The sequence below is a fragment of the Lissotriton helveticus genome, chromosome 6 (assembly GCF_964261635.1).
Source record: "Lissotriton helveticus chromosome 6, aLisHel1.1, whole genome shotgun sequence".
In the NCBI taxonomy this organism is placed as follows: domain Eukaryota; kingdom Metazoa; phylum Chordata; class Amphibia; order Caudata; family Salamandridae; genus Lissotriton; species Lissotriton helveticus.
In genome coordinates, this window is record NC_136067.1 from 168,207,158 (window position 1) to 168,230,503 (window position 23,346).

General features: G+C 45.1%; 1 long non-coding RNA gene across 3 annotated transcripts in view; it reads right to left on the reverse strand.

The window, feature by feature from the left end:
- LOC144762395 (uncharacterized) overlaps positions 1–23,346 on the reverse strand; it is a 258,714-nt gene that overhangs the window by 195,274 nt on the left and 40,094 nt on the right. For all 3 annotated transcript variants that reach the window (XR_013596089.1, XR_013596087.1, XR_013596088.1), the window contains exon 2: positions 8,008–8,113. This is a non-coding gene — a long non-coding RNA (uncharacterized LOC144762395). The remainder of the gene's footprint in view (positions 1–8,007; positions 8,114–23,346) is intronic.

The following is a 23,346-nucleotide window of genomic DNA, read 5'->3' on the forward strand; positions in this document are numbered from 1 at the left end:
ATCCTGAACATATCCTGATTCTTCACGAGGATTTGTGTAGAGGACGCTGGGCTGATCTTCCTGGGCTTTTTGGAATTTGATTTGGACCCAGGGCGCCGAAGATACGACGACTCGAACTTTCGGGGTCCGCCCTTGAGGTGCGCCCGGGACTGGGTGCGGCACTGTGGCCGTCTTGGAGTTGAACAACAGCGGCAGGGGGATTGGACTTGTGGGTCCCCCTCTTAAGTTTCGGTTTCGATTCTGCCTCAGACTGAGACATCTGTCAGGGGAGTCTGGCCTTTGCTGGGTCCGGCGCACGAGACGGCTATCGGGCCTTTGGCTAGCTTATTCTCCTTCCGGGCTAGTTCACTCCTAGTGGTACCCTTGCCGCTGCTTTTTGGTCCCGACGCCCTACTTTCCTGTGGCCATTTCCATCGGGTCGAGTGAGTCTCCTGGTGACGCGGTTTCCGACATGGCGGGCAGAGGGGACCGAGAGACACGAAAGACCAAGACGCCCCTGCGTGGGGGCCCGGTCCAGTCTAATGTTATGGACCGTTACACCCATTCGAAGGGGTCCCCTGGAGCCGCCCTGCCTGGCCCAAGTGTGGTTGACCACACTGTGGACGCGTCAACGGAGCCGTCCTTGCAGGACATCATGGGCGCCATTTCTGGCATGAAGGAAACAATAGGCCAACAGTATGAAGCTTTGGCCCACAAAATCGACACCGTGGCCATTGATGTGAACTTGATTCGGGCCGACCTATCTAAAACCAATGAGAAGGTGAAGTCATTGGATCTCAAATCATCCAGCCTCACGGCAGACGTCTCGGAGATACAGACGGAGATTGGCAATCTCCGTAGGGTGAACGATTTCATGACCCGGCGCTTGGAGGACTTTGAGAACAGGGCACGTCGCTGTAATGTGCGTGTGGTTGGCGTTCCGGAGAATCCAGACCCGCACTCTGTTGATCTCCTGGTCGAGGACCTGATCCAGAACTACCTTTCTCCGTCTGGGTTGAGTAAATTCTTCGCAGTGGAGCGTGCCCATCGTGTTCCGGGAGGCCAGGGTAAGCCGGGCGCCCCGCCGAGGCCTATTGTTGCGAAACTCTTCCACTATAGGGATCGAGACGCTAACCTGCAGGCATCGCGCGTGAAGGGCCCGGTGGCCTTTGAGAATGCCACGGTGAACTTTTACCCGGACTTTTCTCAACAGGTGCAGAAACAGCGTATGGGCTTCCGTGGAGTCAAGAAGCGCCTCCGGGACATGGGATTGCGCTATGCTATGCTTTTTCCGACCAGGCTGCGAGTTGAGTACAATGACCGAACCTTTTTCTTTGATCGGCCTGATTCTGTGAATGACTGGCTGGACTCTCTGCCGGACCGACCTCCTGCGACTGAGCCCGCCGACCACCCGGATGGTGCTGAGGGTGGTGTAGAGAGTTGAACTACTTGTCTATGCCCGGGTCTTCGTGTAGAGTAACTTCTTCTGGGATTGTATGCCTAAGTACCTCTGCTGTCTGTGTGTTCTCCTCGTTATTTGTTTTGATCGGGGTGGCGGGTGGGCCAGGGCCTTTCCTCCTCCGGGGTCTTTTTGTAGAATGGGGGTTCTTGGGCGACAGGCACACTGCATGTTGGGGTGGCTTTTTAGCTTCTTGCAGGGGTGCAGGGTGGGGGGTGTTTCCTTGATTGTTGGGGGGTGGGTGGATGGGAAGTTTGATGTTTGTGTTTTGTTTTATCAAGGCGATTCTATCCTGCTAATGATGTTTTTGATGTCATGCTCATTGGGGGGGGGTTTCGGCGTTGCTGTGTGGGATGGGGGGTAGCGGGTTGAGGTTTATTTCGTGGAATGTCAATGGTCTGGGGGATCGCATTAAGCGGGGTGTGGTGTTGCGATGTCTACGGCGTTTGTCTCCGGATATTGTTTTTCTACAGGAGACTCATTTGGTGGGCAATACATGTCGTGCAATGAATAGGTGGGGCTATCGCCTCGCCGCACATTCGGGGTTTACCACGGGTTCCAGGGGGGTGGGTATCCTTGTTCGGGCTTCCCTCCCCCTGGCAATTGATGATGTGATCCTTGATGATCGGGGGCGTTACGCCGTCCTCGTGGGACGCTATGAGGGTCGGACCCTTTCCTTGTTTGCCGTTTATGTGCCCCCCGGTCTACAGACCTCTACCTTTTCCGATTTGGGCCGGGTGTTGTTGAACCTCCCTGATAGTACTCTTTTCATAGCTGGGGACTTTAATTCTGTGTTCTCCGGTCTACGCGATCGTCACCCCCCTAGGGACACTCCATCGGCCCAACAGTGGCTGGGTGGGTTTCTGGATACGTTTGGCTTGGTGGATTGCTGGAGGCTTATGCATCCTACTCAGCTTCAATACACTTTCCATTCTGGGGCCCATGGGAGTTTGTCTAGACTGGATTATTTCCTGATGCCTGCGGCGCAGTCGCCGGCGGTTCGCGAGATTAGACACCTCCCCCGGGGCATCTCTGATCATTCACCGCTCTGGCTTTGTTTTGAGGTGGGGGTGGAGGCGGCGGGCCGGGTGGCTCCTATCAACCCATGGTACCTCACCTCCCCCGAGACCCGTGGTCTCTTGATTAAGTCTTTGGACAACTATTTTCTAGACAACGTGGGGTCCGTCTCCTCTGCGATATCCCTGTGGGAGGCCTTTAAGACAGTGATTCGCGGGCAGGCCCTTTCCCTTATTGCTGAATCTAAAAAGGCGAGGAATCGAGAGGTGGTGGACCTTGAGAGGGAGATTGCTGAGAAAGAGGCTGAACTGGAGTCGGATGTTACACCTGGTAAACTCCACGCCCTGGGTCTGAAACAATTTGCTTATAGGTCTTTGGTTACAGATGCGGCTAAACTGATGTTTCGGGAGCAACAGGGTCGTTTGTATGATGTGGGGGACAAAGCGGGTAAATTGCTGGCATGGTTGGATAAGAAGGAGAGGGCGAGTCGTGTGGTGCCTGTGATTCAGACTTTGAATGGTGTGAGAGTGACCGACCCGGTTGGAATAGTTGAATGTTTTGCGGACTATTTTCGTGTGGTTTATTCCCCTGTGTCTGAACGGGATGTTGATGACTCTCGCCTTTTGTTGCGTGATATAGCTCTGCCCAGTGTTTCCGATTTAGACCGAGTCTCTTTGGAGTCCCCTTTCACTACGGACGAGATAGCGACGGCCATTCGCTCACTCCGTTCGGGCAAAGCTTTGGGCCCGAATGGATTGCCAATTGAATTGTACAAGTTATGCCCTGATAAGGTGGCGCCCTATCTTCGCACCATGTTTTTGGAATCCCGGGAGCGGGGTATTCTCCCATATGATCAGCGTCTGGCTACGATTGTTGTTATTCCCAAAGAAGGTAAACCTCGGGACCTTTGTTCGTCTTATAGGCCCATTTCCCTGTTGAATGTTGAACCCAAGGTTCTGGCTAAGCTTCTGGCTACCCGCCTCTTGACGGTCATTGGTGGCTTGGTTCATCTGGATCAATCCGGATTTATCCCGCATCGCAACACGGCTCTTAACCTACGTCGTCTCCACGGAGTTGTTGCGAGGGCGGGGCTTCTGACGGAGCCGCCCATTTTGGCTTCGCTAGACGCCTCGATGGCCTTTGATACTGTAGAGTGGCCCTATCTTTGGGCAGCTCTTGACTATTTGGTTTCGGACCTGAGTTTATGGGTTGGGTGAAATTGTTATACGCCGAACCCTTGGCACAGGTAGTGGTAAACGGTCGGGTTTCTGTCCCCTTCTGCCTGGGTAGGGGGACCCGTCAGGGATGCCCCTTGTCTCCTTTGCTTTTCGCGCTTGCCCTGGAACCGTTAGCTGCGTGGCTTCGATGGGAACCTTCACTCAAAGGGATCCGTTGGTCGCCGGATTTTGAAGACCGCGTCTCGCTTTACGCGGATGACATTCTTCTGTATCTTACTTCCCCGCGTAAATCTCTAAATGTCTTATTTGACGTTCTTACTTCGTTTGGTGCTAACTCAGGTCTGGTTATTAATTGGGCTAAGTCCTATGTGTATGTTCTCTCGGGTGTTTTGCCCCCATTACCGGACAGATTTCCTATCCAGGTTGTCCAGTCTGGCTTCAAGTATTTGGGGATCTTTATTACGCTGGACTCTTCACTTCGGTTCGAGCGTAATCTCCTCCCCCCGCTTCTTAGACTGCGACTGGATGTGGCCCGCTGGCGTAAACTACCCCTGTCTCCTCTGGGCAGGGCTGCCCTTTTTAAAATGATGTCTTTGCCACGATTCCTATACGCACTTCAAAATTCTTTTGACGACGTTCCCGCTACCTATTTCCGAGAGATCGAGAGTCTTCAAAGGCAACTGATCTGGGACGGGCGTCCACGTATCGCCCTTGCGAAACTTACTATCCCTTGGTACGACGGGGGCATGGCGCTCCCCGATATCAAGAGATATTATTGGGCTACCCAGCTGTCTGCCATTAACCACGCAATGTATTCCCCGGGTCGAGATCCGGCCTTTGAGATGGATAGACTCCAGCTGCCAGGAGGGGATTTTAATAGAGCGCTTTATTCCAGATCGGCTGGGCGCCATCTTACGGGCCCGTCCAGGATAGCAGTCAATGTGTGGCGCGCCGCGAATGTGAGTTTGGGATGGGAGAACCGACTGACAATGGCGACTCCGCTTTATGCATCCGAACGTTTGGGAGGTCTCTGGTCTACTAAGGGCTTTGACCGCTGGGATATGATTGGGATATGTAAAGTGGGTGATGTCTGTGTGAAGGGTAGAGTGAAGTCTTTCCAGGCCCTTAAGGCCGAATATGACTTGAGTGATAGAGAGTTTTTTCGATATCTGCAGGTCCGGCATGCTCTGGCCTCAGTTCTGACTCCTGATGTGACCCTACCCGAGTCCTCCCCCCTTGAGGATCGCATACTGGATGGCCGCCTGCCCGATAGCACTATCTCCCTGATTTATAAGAAACTGATTAATACTCGCGCTGATTTACTGCTCCGACTTAGGGAGGTTTGGGTCGGTGACGGGTTGGATTTGGATGACGAGGATTGGCAGTCGGCACTTTCTTCTCCGAAAGAGGTCGCCATCCCCGTCCGTCTTCGTTTGGTTCAACTTAAGATCCTCCACCGGGTGTATGTAACTGGTCCGCGTCTGGTAGTAATGGGTTTTTCCCCGGATGGCTTATGCAAACGTGGTTGTGGGATGAGTGCTACATTTCTGCATATTCTTTGGGAGTGCCTGGTGGTGGCGGCCTACTGGACTGATGTGCTTGCGGTGATGACTGTTGTGACTGGTATTACCCTGCGGCCTGAGGCCCGACGATGCCTGTTGAATGTGTGGGAACCCACCGACTATTCTGTGGCCCAGACCAGATGGGCGACCTTGGGATACATGGTCGCGAAGCGGGACATTGCGCAGCTCTGGGGCGCGTCCAGACCTCCCGACGTCTCGGTGTGGGAGGATAACTTGGATTGGTCCATGTTCCGAGAGAAGACCGTCTATGTGGCTAGGGGCAGGCCCAGGGCGTGGACGAAGATTTGGGGTCAGTGGAACGAATATCGTGGAGACATTTGTACCCCTCCCTTGGTTGACACTCCCGATCTTACCCTATCTCCCTAGGCTGGCGTTCCCGAAATTTTTCATGCTGTTCTAGGATTTTCCTGTCCTCCCCGCTGTCCCCCCCCCCAGCCTTGCCGAGTCCCATTGATTGTGCTTTCATCTTCCTGATTAGTGGCTTTCCCCTCCGCCTTCTGGGCTGACTTTGATTAATGTGCATTCGCCTTGTTTAGAGTTCGTTGTTTTTTATGTTTATTACAGAAAATTGTTATGTCCTGTCCTATGTTTTGAGCAATACTTGGTATCTGATTTGTGCCTGACCTCGGAAGTAATCGTTTGCTTCTTATGTTGCGCGTTGCTATTAGCGGCCAGCCCGTGTGGTTGTAGGCCCATCTCTGTAATTTTTATTTGATTGCTCAATAAAAGTTTTTAACCAAAAAAAAAAAAAAAATAAATAAATAATGCAGTAATTCCTTTTACAGAAGTGGATATTGCCAAGTACAAAACTTTGATAGCTGAATTAGAAAAAGAACGACTCTTATTAGAGGCCCGCCACCTCAGGACAGAACAAGTACTACAGGGCATCCAAAGTCCAGTTCTACTTCAGAGCCTGAGAGCAGTGCGTTTGCCTCCCAGCAGTCACCAACACTACCAATAACATCAACAACAGCACCACCAGGATCATCAGCCACATAAAAAAAAAACGGCAACTGGTTTCTACGGAAAGGGTTTGGTAAGTCCATTGCCGATGCAAAGGCAAAAGAGGCCTAGCAAATCGGACCCCCCCTGAATATTGAGCGGACGGTCCAGGCCTATCTAGAGGACACAACAGAGGTCTTCATGGAGCAAAGCCCAATGGTGTATTGGTATGGGAAAAGAAGCCAATGGCCAGTGCTCAGCAGGCTGGTGATAAAGTATCTGGCTTGCCCTGTCACAAGGGTCTCTTCTGAGCGTGTTTTCAGTGCTGCTGGTGCCATTGTAGCTGTAAAAAGGACCAGTCTCTCACCCAAAAGTGTGGAGAGCTTAACCATGATCAAAATGTATCAGCACTTCATACCACCGCAGTACAAAATACGTGAATCACAGCAGGAAGAGGACATGAGTAGTGGGTTACATGACCTACTTCTGTCCGAACCACCAGAGTTTGAGGACGAGCTCCTCTTCCCTGCTAACTAGGCTTTCAAACTACTTCTGTCCGAACCACCAGAGTTTGAGGACGAGCTCCTCTTCCCTGACAACTAGGCTTTCAAATCGTTACTTTCTTCCTTCCTTTATTTGTGTGTGCATCTGTCTTTGTGGTTCAAATCACAACAAATCCATCACCACCGTCTCCTATTTTTATTTCCCTATTGGAGTTACACATCTGTGCATTTAACTGTCCACTCCACTCCTCAGAGTCCTGCTCCATTTTCCTGACTAAATACATTTGCATCAAGCCAGACATTGGATGGAGATGGAGAATAGTACAATAAATGTTGTCTCTAACAGTCCTCCCATAAGAAGTGAAATGTGACTATAGCTATCTTCCGTTTTGTTTCCGAGCCGAAACTCATCACTGTCCTAAGGCTACCGCCTCTGTCTGCAGGCACCCACAACTCTTCACTGTCAGAACTTGAGCAGGCATCCAAAAGTAAACTCATCACTGTCAGAAGGCTAGGCATCGGATCTGACAGCCAAGGAGATGAGCAAGACAGGTAATGATTAATGAATATGGCATGCATTGCATTGGATGCTTGCTGACTGAGCGAATGTGCATGTAGTTGAACTATACTAGTTAATCTACAAAGTAAAAGTGACTCGAGTGACAGTCAATGTTTCCTTGTTGTTTAATAACCACATTGTACTACTACTACTGCAGGTGCCGGCCAATATCGGTTGCAATTTTTTAATATGGAATATAGACTTAATCGGAGTCACTACAGACTGAGTTGGTGTTGGACAACACGTACACGTACCACACCATGATGATGACCATACTATCTTTGCACGCAGTCAGTCAGTTGGATCGGAGATGATTGATGGAATAACTGCGTTTCATGAACTGGCATAGAAGGTAAACACAACAATTCAACAAGAACCACAGCAGACCTAGGCTACATGTCCGTGTAGTGGTATGACTGACAGTGGCGCATTGATTTAGTCACTTGATTTGAAAAATGCTAGGTTGCTGTATATGCCTTTTGTCTGGCTCTGTCAACATTTTAGGTAAAAGGAGGTTGGGTCACGGCCCGGTCCCGTGAGCCTGTTCTGTGCGGGCTCCTGTCCTGTTGTTGTTGTAGCTTAATGCTGTAAATAGAGTAGACACAATGTATCAAAGCCGCCTCAGTCTGAAAGTGTTCTCTCAAGAGTCTTGTCTTCTTGCACTCCACTATAATGGATGTTTTTTTTAATTCATTTATTTTTCAATACCCCTTTTGTTTTTCCATCTACACTTACAGGCCAGCCTTTACCCTGTGCTGTTATACTGGGAGAAACAACTCACACTTACCTTACCAATCCGCATCAGGCAGGCAGTGGCACCCAAGAATGATGTGCAGTGTCTCCACGGAAGGGAGGACCGAGATGAATGACGAGATGCAACTCCACAATTGAACCTGGATAATACAGTAACTTTAGTATCATTCGTCTTTTCAACAATTTGATTCCTTTTTTCTCTTCAATCATTATGACTGTGTGTTGTTGTGTTGTTGTTTGTTTGCTAATTGATCCCTACAACTATTTTTTAATTTTCTATGGTAGCTTTAAAAGTAAGCCCGGTACAGCTTGTAATTTGGGTCTCTCTGAGGGCATGCAGGCAAGGCAAATTTCATATTAATAATAATGCTTCCCTGTACTCATTAACCATCAAGTTATCTTCATGATCATGCATGCATTTCCTTTTTCTCCCTTTATAGATTTATTGGATAATGGATCATGGTCGTCTTCCAAGATTGTGTTTTACTTTTGTTGTGTCCATGCATACTGTTTTTCTTTGTCAAACCTTTCCCCAAAGCCCCCTTCTCATCTATTCATCAAACCCTAACCCTCTTCCCCCGGGCTGTGTGATTTATATTGAGGTGTGATGTTGTGACTACATTAAATGTACACCAACAATTGATCACACGCTTGCTGGGGCAGATGTGGTGAAAGCAACACTAATTCATCTTCGAAGCAGGGCAAGGATGATCTTCTGCTTGCCCACCCATGCTCAGTCTATGTACAAGCCATTTTTTTTCCAAAGGGACCCACCTAATACATCATAATTAATTGCCGGCATTGATTTTTTTTGTTTACGAATTAGGATTGTGTTAAGTGACTTACTCGACACAACTACAGTTTATAACTTCTTGTACTAGGCTGTCCCCGCCACCATTATGTTTTATTTTACTTTAGCAGTTGCAATATTGTTTGTTTGGCAGTCTTCTCCTGTACTGTACTTTACTTCGTTCTACTACTCCTCCCACAGTCTCTCTCAGGCAAATTTTGTTGCAAATGCTAGTGCCAGGGTCTACTACTTCCACCACAACCATGGCATCTTCTCCATTCTCTTGGGAAACCATGCAGCCATCGCTGTGCCGAACTAAATCATCATTAATCACAGGTAAGATAAGTTTGGTGGGAGGTATAATGGACTAGGATGAGAGACTGACAGGAGGGTAAAGCACCTTCACCCCGCATCCGTGACCACGCATGCTGTCACAACGTGGTCGTTACAATGACCGCGTTGTGACAATGCATACCATTACTCCGCAAGTCGTTACAACGACTTGCGGAGGGGGGAGAAGGTGTTGGATTTTAAATCCAACACCTTCCCTAGTATCCGCACAGACTGGAGTTGGAATAGTACGTTTTACTATTCCAACATCCAGCGCCCCCCCTCCGCAAGTTGTTGTAACGACTTGCGGAGCAATGGTATGCATTGTCAGAACGCGGTCGTTGTTACGACCGCGTTGCGACAGCATGCGGAATAATGACATGCGGAGAGAAGAGGCATATTCGTAGTAGTAGGACAAACTAATCTTCCACTTGCCTCCAGGGATAGACCTTTACACACATTTCAGATGCTTCAAAGGTACCCAATTGGCTACCGGCTATGTAGGATCATTGCTTGGTAGTGCAGAATGCCAATACAGAACATGGACAGGCCGCCCCTAGAATCTTACATAGTTACTCAAGTATGCATTGTTTAATTATCTGACTCAACCTATCCAGAATGCAAGAGGATCCACCATTGTATGTCTGATGCACTCGTTCTGGATAGGGAGACAAACTATTACCAATACTACATAGACACACATGTATGTATGCAATAGCGCACTGATAATATAAAATAATATCATATAGTATAATATATTATAAGCTCCAAATGTACAGCATTTTGATTCTTGTAAAGGCGGGTGAAATCCACTAAGCTCAGTGGGTATTGCACCATCTGTAGTGTGCTCTGTGCAGCCTGTAGGCTACAGGTTAAGATATGTGCAGGACCAGTTAAGGTTTTGCTCCTTCGTAGTAAATAAATGAACTAATCCCAAGATTGAAATGTGATCAACTTTGAACTTCAAATGTAGTAACATTTAGGGCCCGATGTAGGTGGCCATTACCGGTCGGTAACGGCCGAATTCGGCCGTTACCGACCGGTAAATGGGTCATTGAGATGTAGGGGGCTATATTCTACAGAATTGGTAAATTTACCGAATTGGTAAATTTACCGATTCTGTAAAATACCGAATCGGTAATTTTACCGATTCTGAAAATTCCTGATGTAGGTAGCACTGTTTCCAGTGCTACAGGCCTTTTAGATTCGGTATTTTACCACCCAATCCAATTGGGTGGTGAAATACCGAATCCAGGTGTGCATGCACATCTGTGCATGCACACCTGTGCCATGTGACACACAGACATGCCCTTAGGGCATGTCTGTGTGCCACATGGCACACATGCCAGTCTTTGGAGTGCTAGAGGGTGTCAAAGTGACACCCCCTGCACCCTTGCAAAATTCTGTATTTACCGATTCGGTAAATACCGAATCGGTAATGCCCATTGATTCCTATGGGCTTCAATGCCCATAGGAATCAATGGGCATTACCGATTCGGTATTTACCGAATCGGTAAATACCGAATCCTTCCGATTCGGTAATTGTAAAAATACAATTACCTACATTTGCCCTCCTCTTTTTTACCACTTCTTAAATACCGATTCGGTATGAATCGGTATTTAAGAAGTGGTAAAAAAGATTTACCTACATCGGGCCCCAAATATGAAAGAGTTGGATACCTATGATTATTATTTTTTGTATTCTGAGAGTGGATTTATGTTAGAGTTTCAGGCTATCACCGCCTAAGTAAATTAATCATTTATACTTCTATGGTATATTTTCAGTAGATCATTCACACACTAGAGACACTAAATAATGAGAAGCCTTCACCCTTAATGGTCAACGGTAGTGGACAGATATTTTTAGATCAAAACTTATTCTACAGGACTTGGGCACAAGCAAGACAAACCAATCTTTGGCCACACTAATTGGTCTGGCCATCGCAAGCCTGCAGTTCTCATGCAATGCATTTGTGTACACATATGCAGGAGTGTAAAGCACCTTCACCCCGCATCCGTGACCCCGCATGCTGTTACAACGACCGCGTTGTGACAACGCATACCATTACTCCGGGGAAAAGGTGTTGGATTTAAAATCCAACACCTTCCCTAGTGTCCGCACAGCCTGGAGTTGGAATAAAAAATGTTACTATTCCAACATTCAGCGACCCCTCCGCAAGTCGTTGTAATGACTTGCGGAGTAATGGTATGCGATGTCACAACGCGGTCGTAACAACAGCATGCGGAATAATGACATGTGGAGAGAAGAGGCATATTCGTACCAGTAGGACAGATAACTCAGTGAGGGGTACTGCATCTATCTGTTTGTGTGTTACAAAACTGTCAGATTATTTAAATCCAACACTGGCTGCTGCCCTGCAGCAGCAAGGAAACCATGTGATATAAAAAATTAGTAAAACAGTAAAACAGTAACTCCCCCCACAAAACATTAACGTCGTATGCGTAAGTATAAATAAATATAATTTATTACCCTAGCAAAAATAAACTATCCCACACCTGACTCACCCCTCTCCCTAACCCCAACCAATGTCCAAAATGAAAAAAGTCCAAACAATGTCCATAAACCTCAACACCCAATTCCCACCCACCAACAAAAGTAATAAAAAGGGGCAATGCAACGGGGTCAATAGTTCTAGATTCGGCGGGCTTTAAGGTGTTTGTCCACCAGGATCTTAACCCGGTCCTCTAGCTGCTCCTCTAGCCGTGCCACCCGGAGGAGAATCTTGCGGCGAAATGCCCTGCAGTTGCATCCAGGGTGGGGGGCAGCAGTGCTTGCAAAGTGCGGCGGTGGGCGGCTGCCTGACCGTGGCGCCGTACCACTGGAAGCGGGCCTGGCTGGGGCCTGGGGCATTAGAGGAGGCTGCAGCTGCTGCTGCCTTCACCTCTTCCTGAGCCACCAGCCGACGGTACTCTAGGCAGATGGCCTCCAGTTTCCGGCGCCGGGCTCTGGCTGCCAACTACTTCCTTGTGAGTTTTTTTTGTGATGGAGGATTTATATCAAGAAAGAAAAAGAATTGTAACCAATACTCTTAGCAAAACAGTAACACAAAATTAATTCAACACATAATGGCACAGTAGCACTAGCAAGCGCAATACACAACATTTGTGGTAAGTATCTATCCTCTCACTTATTCAACCTCTAACATTTGTTGGAGTTTTTCAGGCATTATACTAGCACTATGGACTCCAGTACACCGAACACCAGTCTTTTTCTTATCTCTAGTTTAGCTAAATTACATAACCTTGTTGTAACCGACATGCCAGCTCAGTCAGCTAAGCTTGCACCCAAGACAAACATACGAGTCATGACGCAGACTCCCGTTACTTTTGTTTACTACTGTCTGCAGGTGGGGAAGCTCGTATTTTTCTATTATGGGTGGCACTGGCAATACTCTCTCTGTTACATGAAGGGCAATTGCTCAATTTCACTTTCACTCTGCCCTGGCTACTACAAAAAGGCAGATTATTATTATATAGATCTGATCCAATGATCATTGCTTATATATGGAACAATGACAAAAGGTCAGTACAGTAGCGGTCAGTGGTGGGAGTGCTCGCAGGCGGTGATGTGGGGAGGGGCAGGGTGGGGGGATGGTATACTATGGATTACGGCCAATTACAGGTAAGTAAACATAAATAGCACTCCCACCACCGACCGATACTGCATAAGATACTTTGTTTTCATTGATTGTGTAACCAATAGATAAGCCACCCATTGCAGGCTGGCTGACACAATCGAAAATAAATTAACAGAGGTAGGGAGTGGCCCTCGGAGTCAGAGGGAGGCGCTTGATTATATTATATATATATATATATAGTATTTTCAGAATACAGTTGCACATCATATATATATATATATATATATATATATATATATATATATATATATATATATTTCCGCACTTGTACTCCTGCTGCCACGCCACGCCATCAATCCTCGGCTGACAAACGAGCAAGAACACGGAAGACCCAGAGTGCTAGTGAGTTTTTTATTTAACAGCACACCACGGCAGGATAACGTTTCGCCCTACACAGAGGGCTTGGTCATATATATATATATATATATATATATATATATATATATGATGTGCAACTGTATTCTGAAAATGCTAATTATATATCCCCTCCGCTTTGCTACTCTGGCGCAGTTTCTTTTACATTCTCTTCAAAGTAAGACTCTGCATCCAGTGACAGTCTCCACCTGTGCTGTCTATAATGAATACATCCAGCAGAAAAAGAAGAAGAAAAATCCGAAAAGATGGAACAGGAAGTGAGCCAACAATCAGGAGTAACGGACATTGCCCCCTCTATTATCAATTTGTCCGATATGATTTTATCAGAGACTGAACATCAGATACTATCTAAGGGTCTCACATTTTGTCCTCCATGTGACTTTAATTATGTGGACACAAGAATTGACCTATACAAATTTGTCCGCAAGATCAAGTTGCAGAAACATTTTATGGGTGCCAAGACACGCATCACCCCAATGAGGACAGAGCCAACCAATGTGGGACTGCAAGTTCGTGATGCTCCAGGGTTGGAGGCCTTGGAATCCCTAAGATTGGAGCAATCAACTTCCCAATCAACTTCCCAAGGGGCATCAGGATGTGAACCAAACATGGTAGGGGGTCTAACATCCTTTAAACCACGCTCCACTTACACACCTGTGATGTTATATGACAATCTTGACATCTTCCATGATGCTGCTGTAAAAGACATCAAGTTGCTGCACTCCAAACTGCTCAGTTCTAAACGTAAGAAATATACACAGAATGATCAGTACCTGCGACTCATCCACAAGATCCAATCTAATGAGAATATCATTGTCAGGCAATCTGATAAAGGAGGGAATATAGTTCTATGGCCGCGGAAACTATATTTGGAAGAAGCCCTCTCTCAGTTAAATGATTCAGACTGCTACCGACACAGTGACATCACCCTAATTAAGAAAGCCCAAGAGGAGTTTTTTTCTTTGCTAATGGGGTGGAGATCCTTTGGGTTGTTGAGTATGGATGAGCTCAAGTATCTGAAAAACAACAATCCAGTCATGCCAGTGCTATACCTAATCCCGAAGGTCCACAAGAACATGAACAAACCCCCAGGCAGACCAATAATAGCAGCATGTGGGGGCTTACTTGAAAAGACAACTGTCTATGTGGACTCATTCCTACAAGAGTTCGTACAGAGTCTACCATCCTTTGTTCAGGACTCTAATGACTTTGTGAGGAAAATTGAGGATATACAATGGGATTCGGAGTCGTGGCTCATTACATTAGACGTCACGTCTTTGTATACAAGTATCATTCATCAAGACGGACTGAGAGCCATCGAATTTTATCTAGGCTTAAGACCAATGATCATGGCTGACCATAATCGAATGTTACTATCTATGATTTCATTCTGTTTACATCATAATTTCTTTATGTTTAACAACAGATACTACCAGCAGGTCAGAGGTGTGGCCATGGGGGCCTGTTTCTCTCCCAGCTATGCCTGTCTCCACATGGGCTACTGGGAGAGACAGGTCCTCTTTGGCGAACACTCTGACACTGCTAGGCGGTCCATTATACGATGGTATCGTTACATTGATGACGTGTTCCTTGTCTGGAGGGGTACACGTCTGGAAGCTGAGCAATTTGTTGACAAATTGAACTGCAATGATTACAACTTGAAGTTCACCTCGACAATTAGCAGAGAACAGGTACATTTTCTAGACATGACAGTCACTACAAGAGGGGAGAGACTTGAAACCAGGTTGTACCGAAAGCCGACGGCTGGAAATACAATACTCCATGCCAGTAGTCACCACCCTGCCCACCTCATACGCAGTATCCCGTATGGCGAGATGCTGCGTATAAGAAGATTGAGCAGTACTGAAGCTCAATGCCATCTAGCTCAGCAAGCCAGTAGGTCCGGATTTTTGGCAAGAGGGTACAAGGCCGCAATGGTTGATAAGGCTATAACCAAGGCAAACACACTGTCACGCAGTCAGGCCTTGCAACGCAAGGTCAAGGTTGCGCCTTCTGCCACCGAGGATCAAAAAGTGAGACTTATCTGGGCGTATAACAAGCAGCATGGGGCACTAGGTAAAATCATTTCCAAACACTGGGGTCTCATTAAATGCGACCCAGTGATAGGTGACAAAATTTCCATTAAGCCTTTAATCACCTACAGGAAAGCGTATTCCATGCAAAATGCCTTAGTGAAATCTAGCCCAGAAGTATCTATACGAAAGAATTGGCTAGACAAGAGCAAAGGTTTCAGGAAGTGTGCTTCTTGTAAGGCATGCCAGCATGGGCTGAATAAAACCGAATACGCAGTGCCCTTTACCCCGGTTGCTCGTAAGATCACAAAACAGCTGACTTGCAAGAGTGAATATGTGGTCTATGTGCTGGAGTGTCCGTGTGCCCTGCGGTATGTGGGTAGTACCAAGCTGCAGGTGCACAAGAGGATACTCCAGCACATAAGGGCCATTAACACCAACGATCCGGCTTATCCGGTGGCCCGCCACTTTAGGGAGCACCACAACAATGATAGCTCCCTTCTACGTTACTATGCTGTAGATTGTGTGGGCCCGTTGAGAAGAGGTGGTGACAGAGATGGTGCCCTTAGAAAGTTAGAGACTAGGTACATATTGGAAATGGACAGTCGAGCTCCAGGGGGACTAAATTCCACAGAGGATTTTTACACTTGTCTTTAATTGATCTACAAGTGTTTCTTGAGGCCCTATCCTGTCCAGTTTTAGCCTATCTCCCCATTGTGTCTGTTTAGCTATCTGACTGGTAGTGGATTTCTGATAACACCTAGCCACTAACCAGTACATGTCTAGCGCTGTGAATGGTGACAGAGTGGAATGCAGCCTAGGCTTAGGTTGCATTCTATGTCTTATGCTTAGTATAACACCGACGATGATAAAGCATGTTTTAATTATAAAAAAGAAAAGGTTTGTAGATAAGATAGTAACAAACCACCTATAAAATGAGCACCTCAAAGACCTTTTTTCACTGCTCACTTTTTTGCTTATCACTAGTATGGTGTTGTGCAATTCGTGGTCACATGGTCAGGAGTGGTGGTATGGGAGGCGAGGCTGCGATGGTCTCCAAATCGTCTGATTTGGTAGCATCTCCTCTCCTCCCAATACACTTTTGTAGTACATAGACACAGGATTGGCTAGTGCACAAAGTAGAGTCAGGATGCTGCGATCTCGGGGTACAGGCTACAAATGCATTTACGCAGCCAGGATTTTATATCACCTGAGGTCTCATCCTGTCATAAAGATATATAATTGGTGTATATATATTTATTGTAAATATGCTTGTACATTTTTGCTTTTTTTATACAGGTATTTATATATGTAAATATTCAGAGTTGACATATTGTCTTTTACACTTGATTTTAACATGATCTTGTGTATCTAGTATGTTTTCTGATATTTATTATTGTGACGAATGTTTACAAGACACCAATTGCACTTTAATGACGCTTTTTGCACATTGCCAATTTTGCACTGTATTCTTGATGAATGGATGAATTGTTTCAGTGTTTTGTTCATTGTGATTAAGACTGCATTTGCACTTTATTTGCGCATTTCCACAAAGTCTGGCATATGGGATTATCCCAAGATGTAATTCACAATGACCAGTTGTCTATGTCTATGATACCAGTCACTCCACATGTGACTACGTTGCACCAATGGGTGTCCATTTGAATTAGCACTTGCACTTTAAAAATAGCCTCCTCCCTAGCATGCGTCATGTGATCAAGGCCTCTGTGAAGGCCGAAACGTCATGCTGTGGTGTGCCGTCTCCCCGAGAAAATAAATACACTGCTCACCTGCACTTGGGTCTCCTCTCTTCTTCCGCTGCGCTGTGGTATCCAGGATTGGGCTCCGGGCGAGAGCAAGCAGGGACTGTTCTTATATATATATATATATATATATATATATATATATATATATATATATATATATATTTCCGCACTTGTACTCCTGCTGCCACGCCACGCCATCAATCCTCGGCTGACAAACGAGCAAGAACACGGAAGACCCAGAGTGCTAGTGAGTTTTTTATTTAACAGCACACCACGGCAGGATAACGTTTCGCCCTACACAGAGGGCTTGGTTATATATATATATATATATATATATATATATATATATATATATATATATATATATATATATATATATATATATATATATATATATATATATATATATATATATATATATATATATATATATATATGATGTGCAACTGTATTCTGAAAATGCTAATTATATATCCCCTCCGCTTTGCTACTCTGGCACAGTTTCTTTTACATTCTCTTCAAAGTAAGACTCTGCATCCAGTGACAGTCTCCACCTGTGCTGTCTATAATGAATACATCCAGGCATCCATCCATTAAAAATAAATGTCTATCATTGTTTTCTATATATCTCTTAACAAACTGTGATGTATTCCTATAGGTTCTGAATCGATCCCCCTATTCCGGACCCTATTCTAGTTAAACAAACCAACAAGTTAACTAGCAGTCAGCCCATGAGGCAGAAAACCCCCATGATGCAGATACCGTTATCTGACGCAGTCACACTACGGCACAGGAACGTGTTATCTGATTAGGTCATAATGCTTGCGATCTAATTAGACAAGCGATATTCCTCCAGCCCCTGATAAGGCATACGGAGTTCTCATAACAAATCAAACCTATGACAACCTGGGCAAAACCCTGCGGCCATTGTTTTGATTTCACCGAGAACTTCAGTAAAAGAATGTGCTAACGAGCAAGTCGTATGACATCCTTATTGACGTATCTATGTCCATCCTTACGTCAATCTCGGCACCTTAAAGGTATAAATATTACCGATCTTGCCCTATGCAAACACACGCGTGGTGACGAGACGGAGCAGCCATACTTGCCGAAGCCAAGAGCAGAGCAGACCCCGCTGGCAGCAGCCCCGCCTTCCTGACGCGCTGAGAGACGCGCTGCTTTCTCCTGCCGAGAAATCCAGCCCCGGCGTTTCTGGGTAGCCCTCGCAGGCAGCCTGGAATATCGAGACCAGAGAGAGAGATACCATTCCTCATTCATCCTAACTTCCAGGTACAGAACTGAATAACCCCTCACAGAGAATTCTTTAGTTATTCACTTGGCAAAAACAAACTTAACTTAAACTGTAACTTTCTATTCCCGCCCACGTATTAGACTCAGGTCAGGTACACGGGGTAGGCGTATCTAGAAACACCAGTTGAGTACGTTTAGTCAAATGTATATGTGTATGTAATATATTTTATTCATTTTAAAACATCTTATGGCTTAGAAACCATATCAATGTTTTTACAGTATTATTTTATACTATTGCTTATAATGTATGCACTTTACTTAGCTATAAGTATTGCAATAATATCGATCCATTTCTCTTGTATGAGAAAAGAGACTGATCAATAAATAACACCTTTTTATTGAACACGCCCGTCTCTTCCTTTTCTCTACACTCTGATGAGACTAAGAATGCACGTACTGACTGAGTAAAATAATTTGCCTTTTGTTCACACGACTCTCGAGATTTACTCTTGACTAGGGGAGAGCAAAGTTGTCATGTTCTATGGTTGTCAGAAACTAAATCCCTTCTTGTCTAATCAGGGAAGTTAATTCCTCCTTGAACATTCGAGAAAGTTTCTAGTGAACTCTGAGCTAAGCTGGCAAACCCAAAACTTTAAGTCTAGTATCGACAGTAGTAGACCTAGTTAACGTCTGGTCTAGGCCTTTACTGCTGTAGGTATTATTCCAATGCGCAGAGCCTATTGGGATGATAGGAACTACACTACATGGCGCCCAACGCGTTTGGAAAGGGCGATAAAACTAACGTAAGACATTTAGAGTAACTCAGTCGTGCTTTCTCACTCAGACCCCTTTTCCCACAATACTCCAAAGACGTCTGGAGTGGGTGAAAGGTTATATCCGCCAGACCTCGCAGGAGGGAACTCCTATGTATGGTTCTTGGTATAGTCAACGTTGAAGGATAAACAGTTCCAAAATATTGTGCATCTAACCTTTGCTTCCATAAGAAACCTGATCTGCAAACAAAAGAAATAACCATCCTGTCAGTAAAATGTCAGACAATGAGGATGAAAGAGAGGCAGTTAGATTAGCAACTGAACTCGCAGCAGCTGATGCTACCATGCAGGCAGCAGACCAGGATATAATACTCATCCCGGTCATCAAAAGGAGATCTATAACTCTAAAACTTATAGAAAATGGACTGACACCTAGAGGTGGCACAGTCATATTCGTAATTGAGGCACACGAATATCGGCAGACAGAGGTATACTATTCATGGATACATTTTCCAGCAGCAAATGCTGTAACAAAGTACTTCCACTATTACAAAATAGAGGAACCTCCTAATGAGTACACTCCTTTCGAGGAGGTGGAAGTACCACTCAAATTTCAAGAGCATTTGCTCTTATTTGATGGCGCCCTAAAACATAATAATCACATCACCAGGCTCGGTCCTTTAGGTAGACCAGGAGCAACGTGGCCGGTCCTAGCCGGATACACACCACATCCAGACATCAATGAGATGCCAGCAGCAGAGCTGTTAACACAGCTAAAACAATTAATAAAAATACATAGACAATTAGTCCAGTATGTGATGCGGACTTCAACAATTCAGCCAGCGATTAAACTCCCACAGCTGACCCCTCACCAGGGGAACACAAATAAAATTACACCACAGAACATCCAGTCCTGCCTAGGTAAAGTACCGGCTAAACGGGAACAAATACCATTCTGGCTAGCGCAAAAAATCACCCAAATAGAGGCGGTGTTTCCTGACACCACCCCGCTAGAAAAGCACAGGATTCTGACTATCTGTCTTCCAATGGGAATCGCACCACACATTGAGGACTGTGACACTTGGGGTACAGTCTTTGCTTCCATCTACACAAAAACGCACGGTGTTCCATCCATTTCGGTAATACCAGATGTGCTAAAACAAATTCAAGATGAATATGGTCCTGAACCCGCTTTAACTCTTGGTATGAAATTACTGAAAGTCTTCAAGCAGGTCTCGGCTATATTATTAGCCAACATAAAAGGTGAAGCAGCAAACGTGGCGATCCGCCAGAGGTTAACCCCTTCAGTGCTAATGAGAAGGGTAACTCGTCATGTAGTTCCCATTGATTTCAATGGAAAGTCAATGGACCTACATGCATACCCCTTAGCAGCCAAGTGGTTAAAAGAGACAGATATAGCAGACCAACCAGCGGAAATTGCCAGAATCATAGAAAAATCCTATGAGGAACTAGGTAGAGATAGTTTAGGTGGAATACCAGTAAAACCGCAACTGATTGAAAGTCCAGAAAAAATATTTTTTAATAATAAATCTACATCACCAAAAAAGAACTGGGATGGAAACAAACAATCCAATCCTAAAGAAAAGAAATTCCAGTCCCGAGGAAGGTCTCCTAGGCGAAGAGAAAAATCTCCGAACCAGAAACACAGGTCACCACAAAGTGACCCCTCTGGGAATAGATATAACCTTAGAAATAGGGATAATATAAAGAAGCCTGATAGATATCAAGACATTGATACGCGTCCCTCTCAATCTTTTCAGACTTCCTCGCAGAAATCGGAAAGAAGAGGACGATCAGAACAAAGAGAAGAGCACGCCAAGTCCAAAGACAAGGAACCTGCTCAACTAAAAAAGAAATTACAATTTCCAAAAAAGAAGGTAGCCAGTATCAAGGTAGTTAACAATGCCGAGAATACTGAGGACACAACTGAAAAACGGAGAGTGGGCTCAGACAATGCTAGACAGTGCAGCAGAAGTGAGCATAGCTCGCAAAGTCCTTATGAATCATCTGGAGACAGTGGACACGAATGAATATCTTCAAGTGGAAACTGCGGACACCAGAGTTAGCAAACCTCACAAAATATACGAAATAACATTGCGTATAGAGGGGGATAAGACTAGGAAAATAAGGGGACTATTTTGGGATAATCTCTCCAAGGGCTATGACATCCTTCTAGCTGAAAAAGACTGGCCACCAGAGTTTGTCAGGGAGTGCCCTCATGGCGAAGAAATAATTATGCCTGCCTTCTCAAATCAAATTCCAATTCATAAAAAATACACACTTGCTAGAAAGTGGGCAGTGGCTCTAGCTCCTGCTTTATATAAAAATCACGTGGGATGGGATGAGGATTCTCCTCCTCACAAAATCCAGTTAAAATCACAACCTACTGCACAAAGGCAGTACCCAATTAAGCAAGAAGCTAAAAAACAGGTAAATGAAATACTAGATCAGCTAGAATACCAGGGGGTGATTGAAACTTGCACCTCACAAATGAACAACCCTTTGTTTCCGGTCTCCAAACCAGACAATTCATATCGTCTAGTTTTGGATTACCGACACCTTAACACATGTTGCAAAACTTTTGCAGTGCAAAACTCACACAGTGCTGCACTAATGAATAACATAGTGCGCAAAAAATACAAAACAACATTAGACATCTCTAATGGATTCTTTTGTCAAAACATAGCACCAGAGAGCAGATATTTAACTGCGTTCTCAATAAATGGCACTCAAAAACAATTCTGTCGGTTAGCCCAGGGGTACAAGAACAGCCCGGGGGTATTCTCAGCGAGAGTAACAGAATTACTACAATTATATGATGATGAAGCATTATCTTATGTCGATGACATTTACTTAACAGATGATGACTTGGAGACTCACTTGAAGAGAGTGAACACCATAATACTTGGGTTCGCAGCAGAGGGTTACAAATTCAACTTTAAAAAATCCAGAATTGCCCATCTGACAGTCCTATTCTTAGGATATGAGTTATCAAGTGAAGGCAAAAGCCTGGCTGACAATTTCCTAGAGAAATGTGCCGTACTCCAAGCACCTAGAACACTAAAAAACTTACAGTCGATTCTAGGCTTCCTAAACTTCGGAAGAACATACATTGCAAATTACGCAGAAAGGGTCAAACCCCTTTATGATCTGATAAAACCAGATTTTAAAAGATCCAATTGGACTCAAATACACACAGAAATTTTGAGATCCCTACAAACAGACATGCTAATTAAAACAAAATTAGAAACACGTGATAACACACGCAATCTTGTGATTCGAGTCATCCCAGGGAGATGCGGATTCACATACCTGACCTCTAATGAGGGAGAAAAGGTACCAATTGCATTCAAATCACACTTGTACACAGAAGCTGAACAGAAATTCAGCAACAAAGAAAAAATTGTTCATGCAGTTCAAACCGCAATAGCTAGAGAAAAAGATCAAGCAGACGGTAGACATATCACAGTCTGAACAGCTGAATCAGCCTTTGAGGCATTAACAACACCGTGTAATTTACCAACAACAACATTGAATCCGGAATGGATACAATGGGTGAATTCAATCACAACGGACAAAGTATACTACTACTTTGATCCAGAACTAGAAGAAATGGAAAATCTAGAATATGAAAAAACATACCCTCTGCCAATCGACATTCTGCCTTTACGACATTACGCCTGTGTAATCTATACAGACGGACATGCTCAACCCTCCGTTTGGGGAGAACAAGCATACAACCCCACATGTGAGATTACAAAAGAAGTGTGGCGCGGAGGTAAACTAAAACCTCTATTAACAAAGACACACTCAGTAGAAACTAATTCAGAACAACAAACTGAAATATTAGCTTTGAAAATGGCGCTAGATAATGCGGATCGCGAATTCCCGACACTTATAGTGTCAGATTCATATTACTGCGTCAAATCATATAACAAGGATTTGCAGACATGGATTCAAAACGGTTACAAAGATAACACAGATGCACTAATAAAGCAGAAACTGCTCTGGGAACAAATAGCTCTTTTGAAAAAAGAACTACCAAAGACTCACGTGACACACTCACTGAGTCATCAGCGTGATGGCGTTCACGTTGCAGGGAATTCATTGGCTGAAACAGCCACAGCGGCAGCAACTAAATCGGCTCCCGTAGTTCGAAAAAAGCGTACATTAAAATACATTGGCGGTGAAACAGTGCTGGCAGTGAAAACGTCATCAAAAGGCGACTGCTCAGCGTTACCGATCAATTATCCACTCAATTATACATACATAATCGATGCAAACTCCGTCCCTTTTGCTCGAATCCCTGGAGTGGGGGATAGGGTGATTCTAAACATGGACAGGAGAAACTTGTTAATCGCAGACGCACATATGG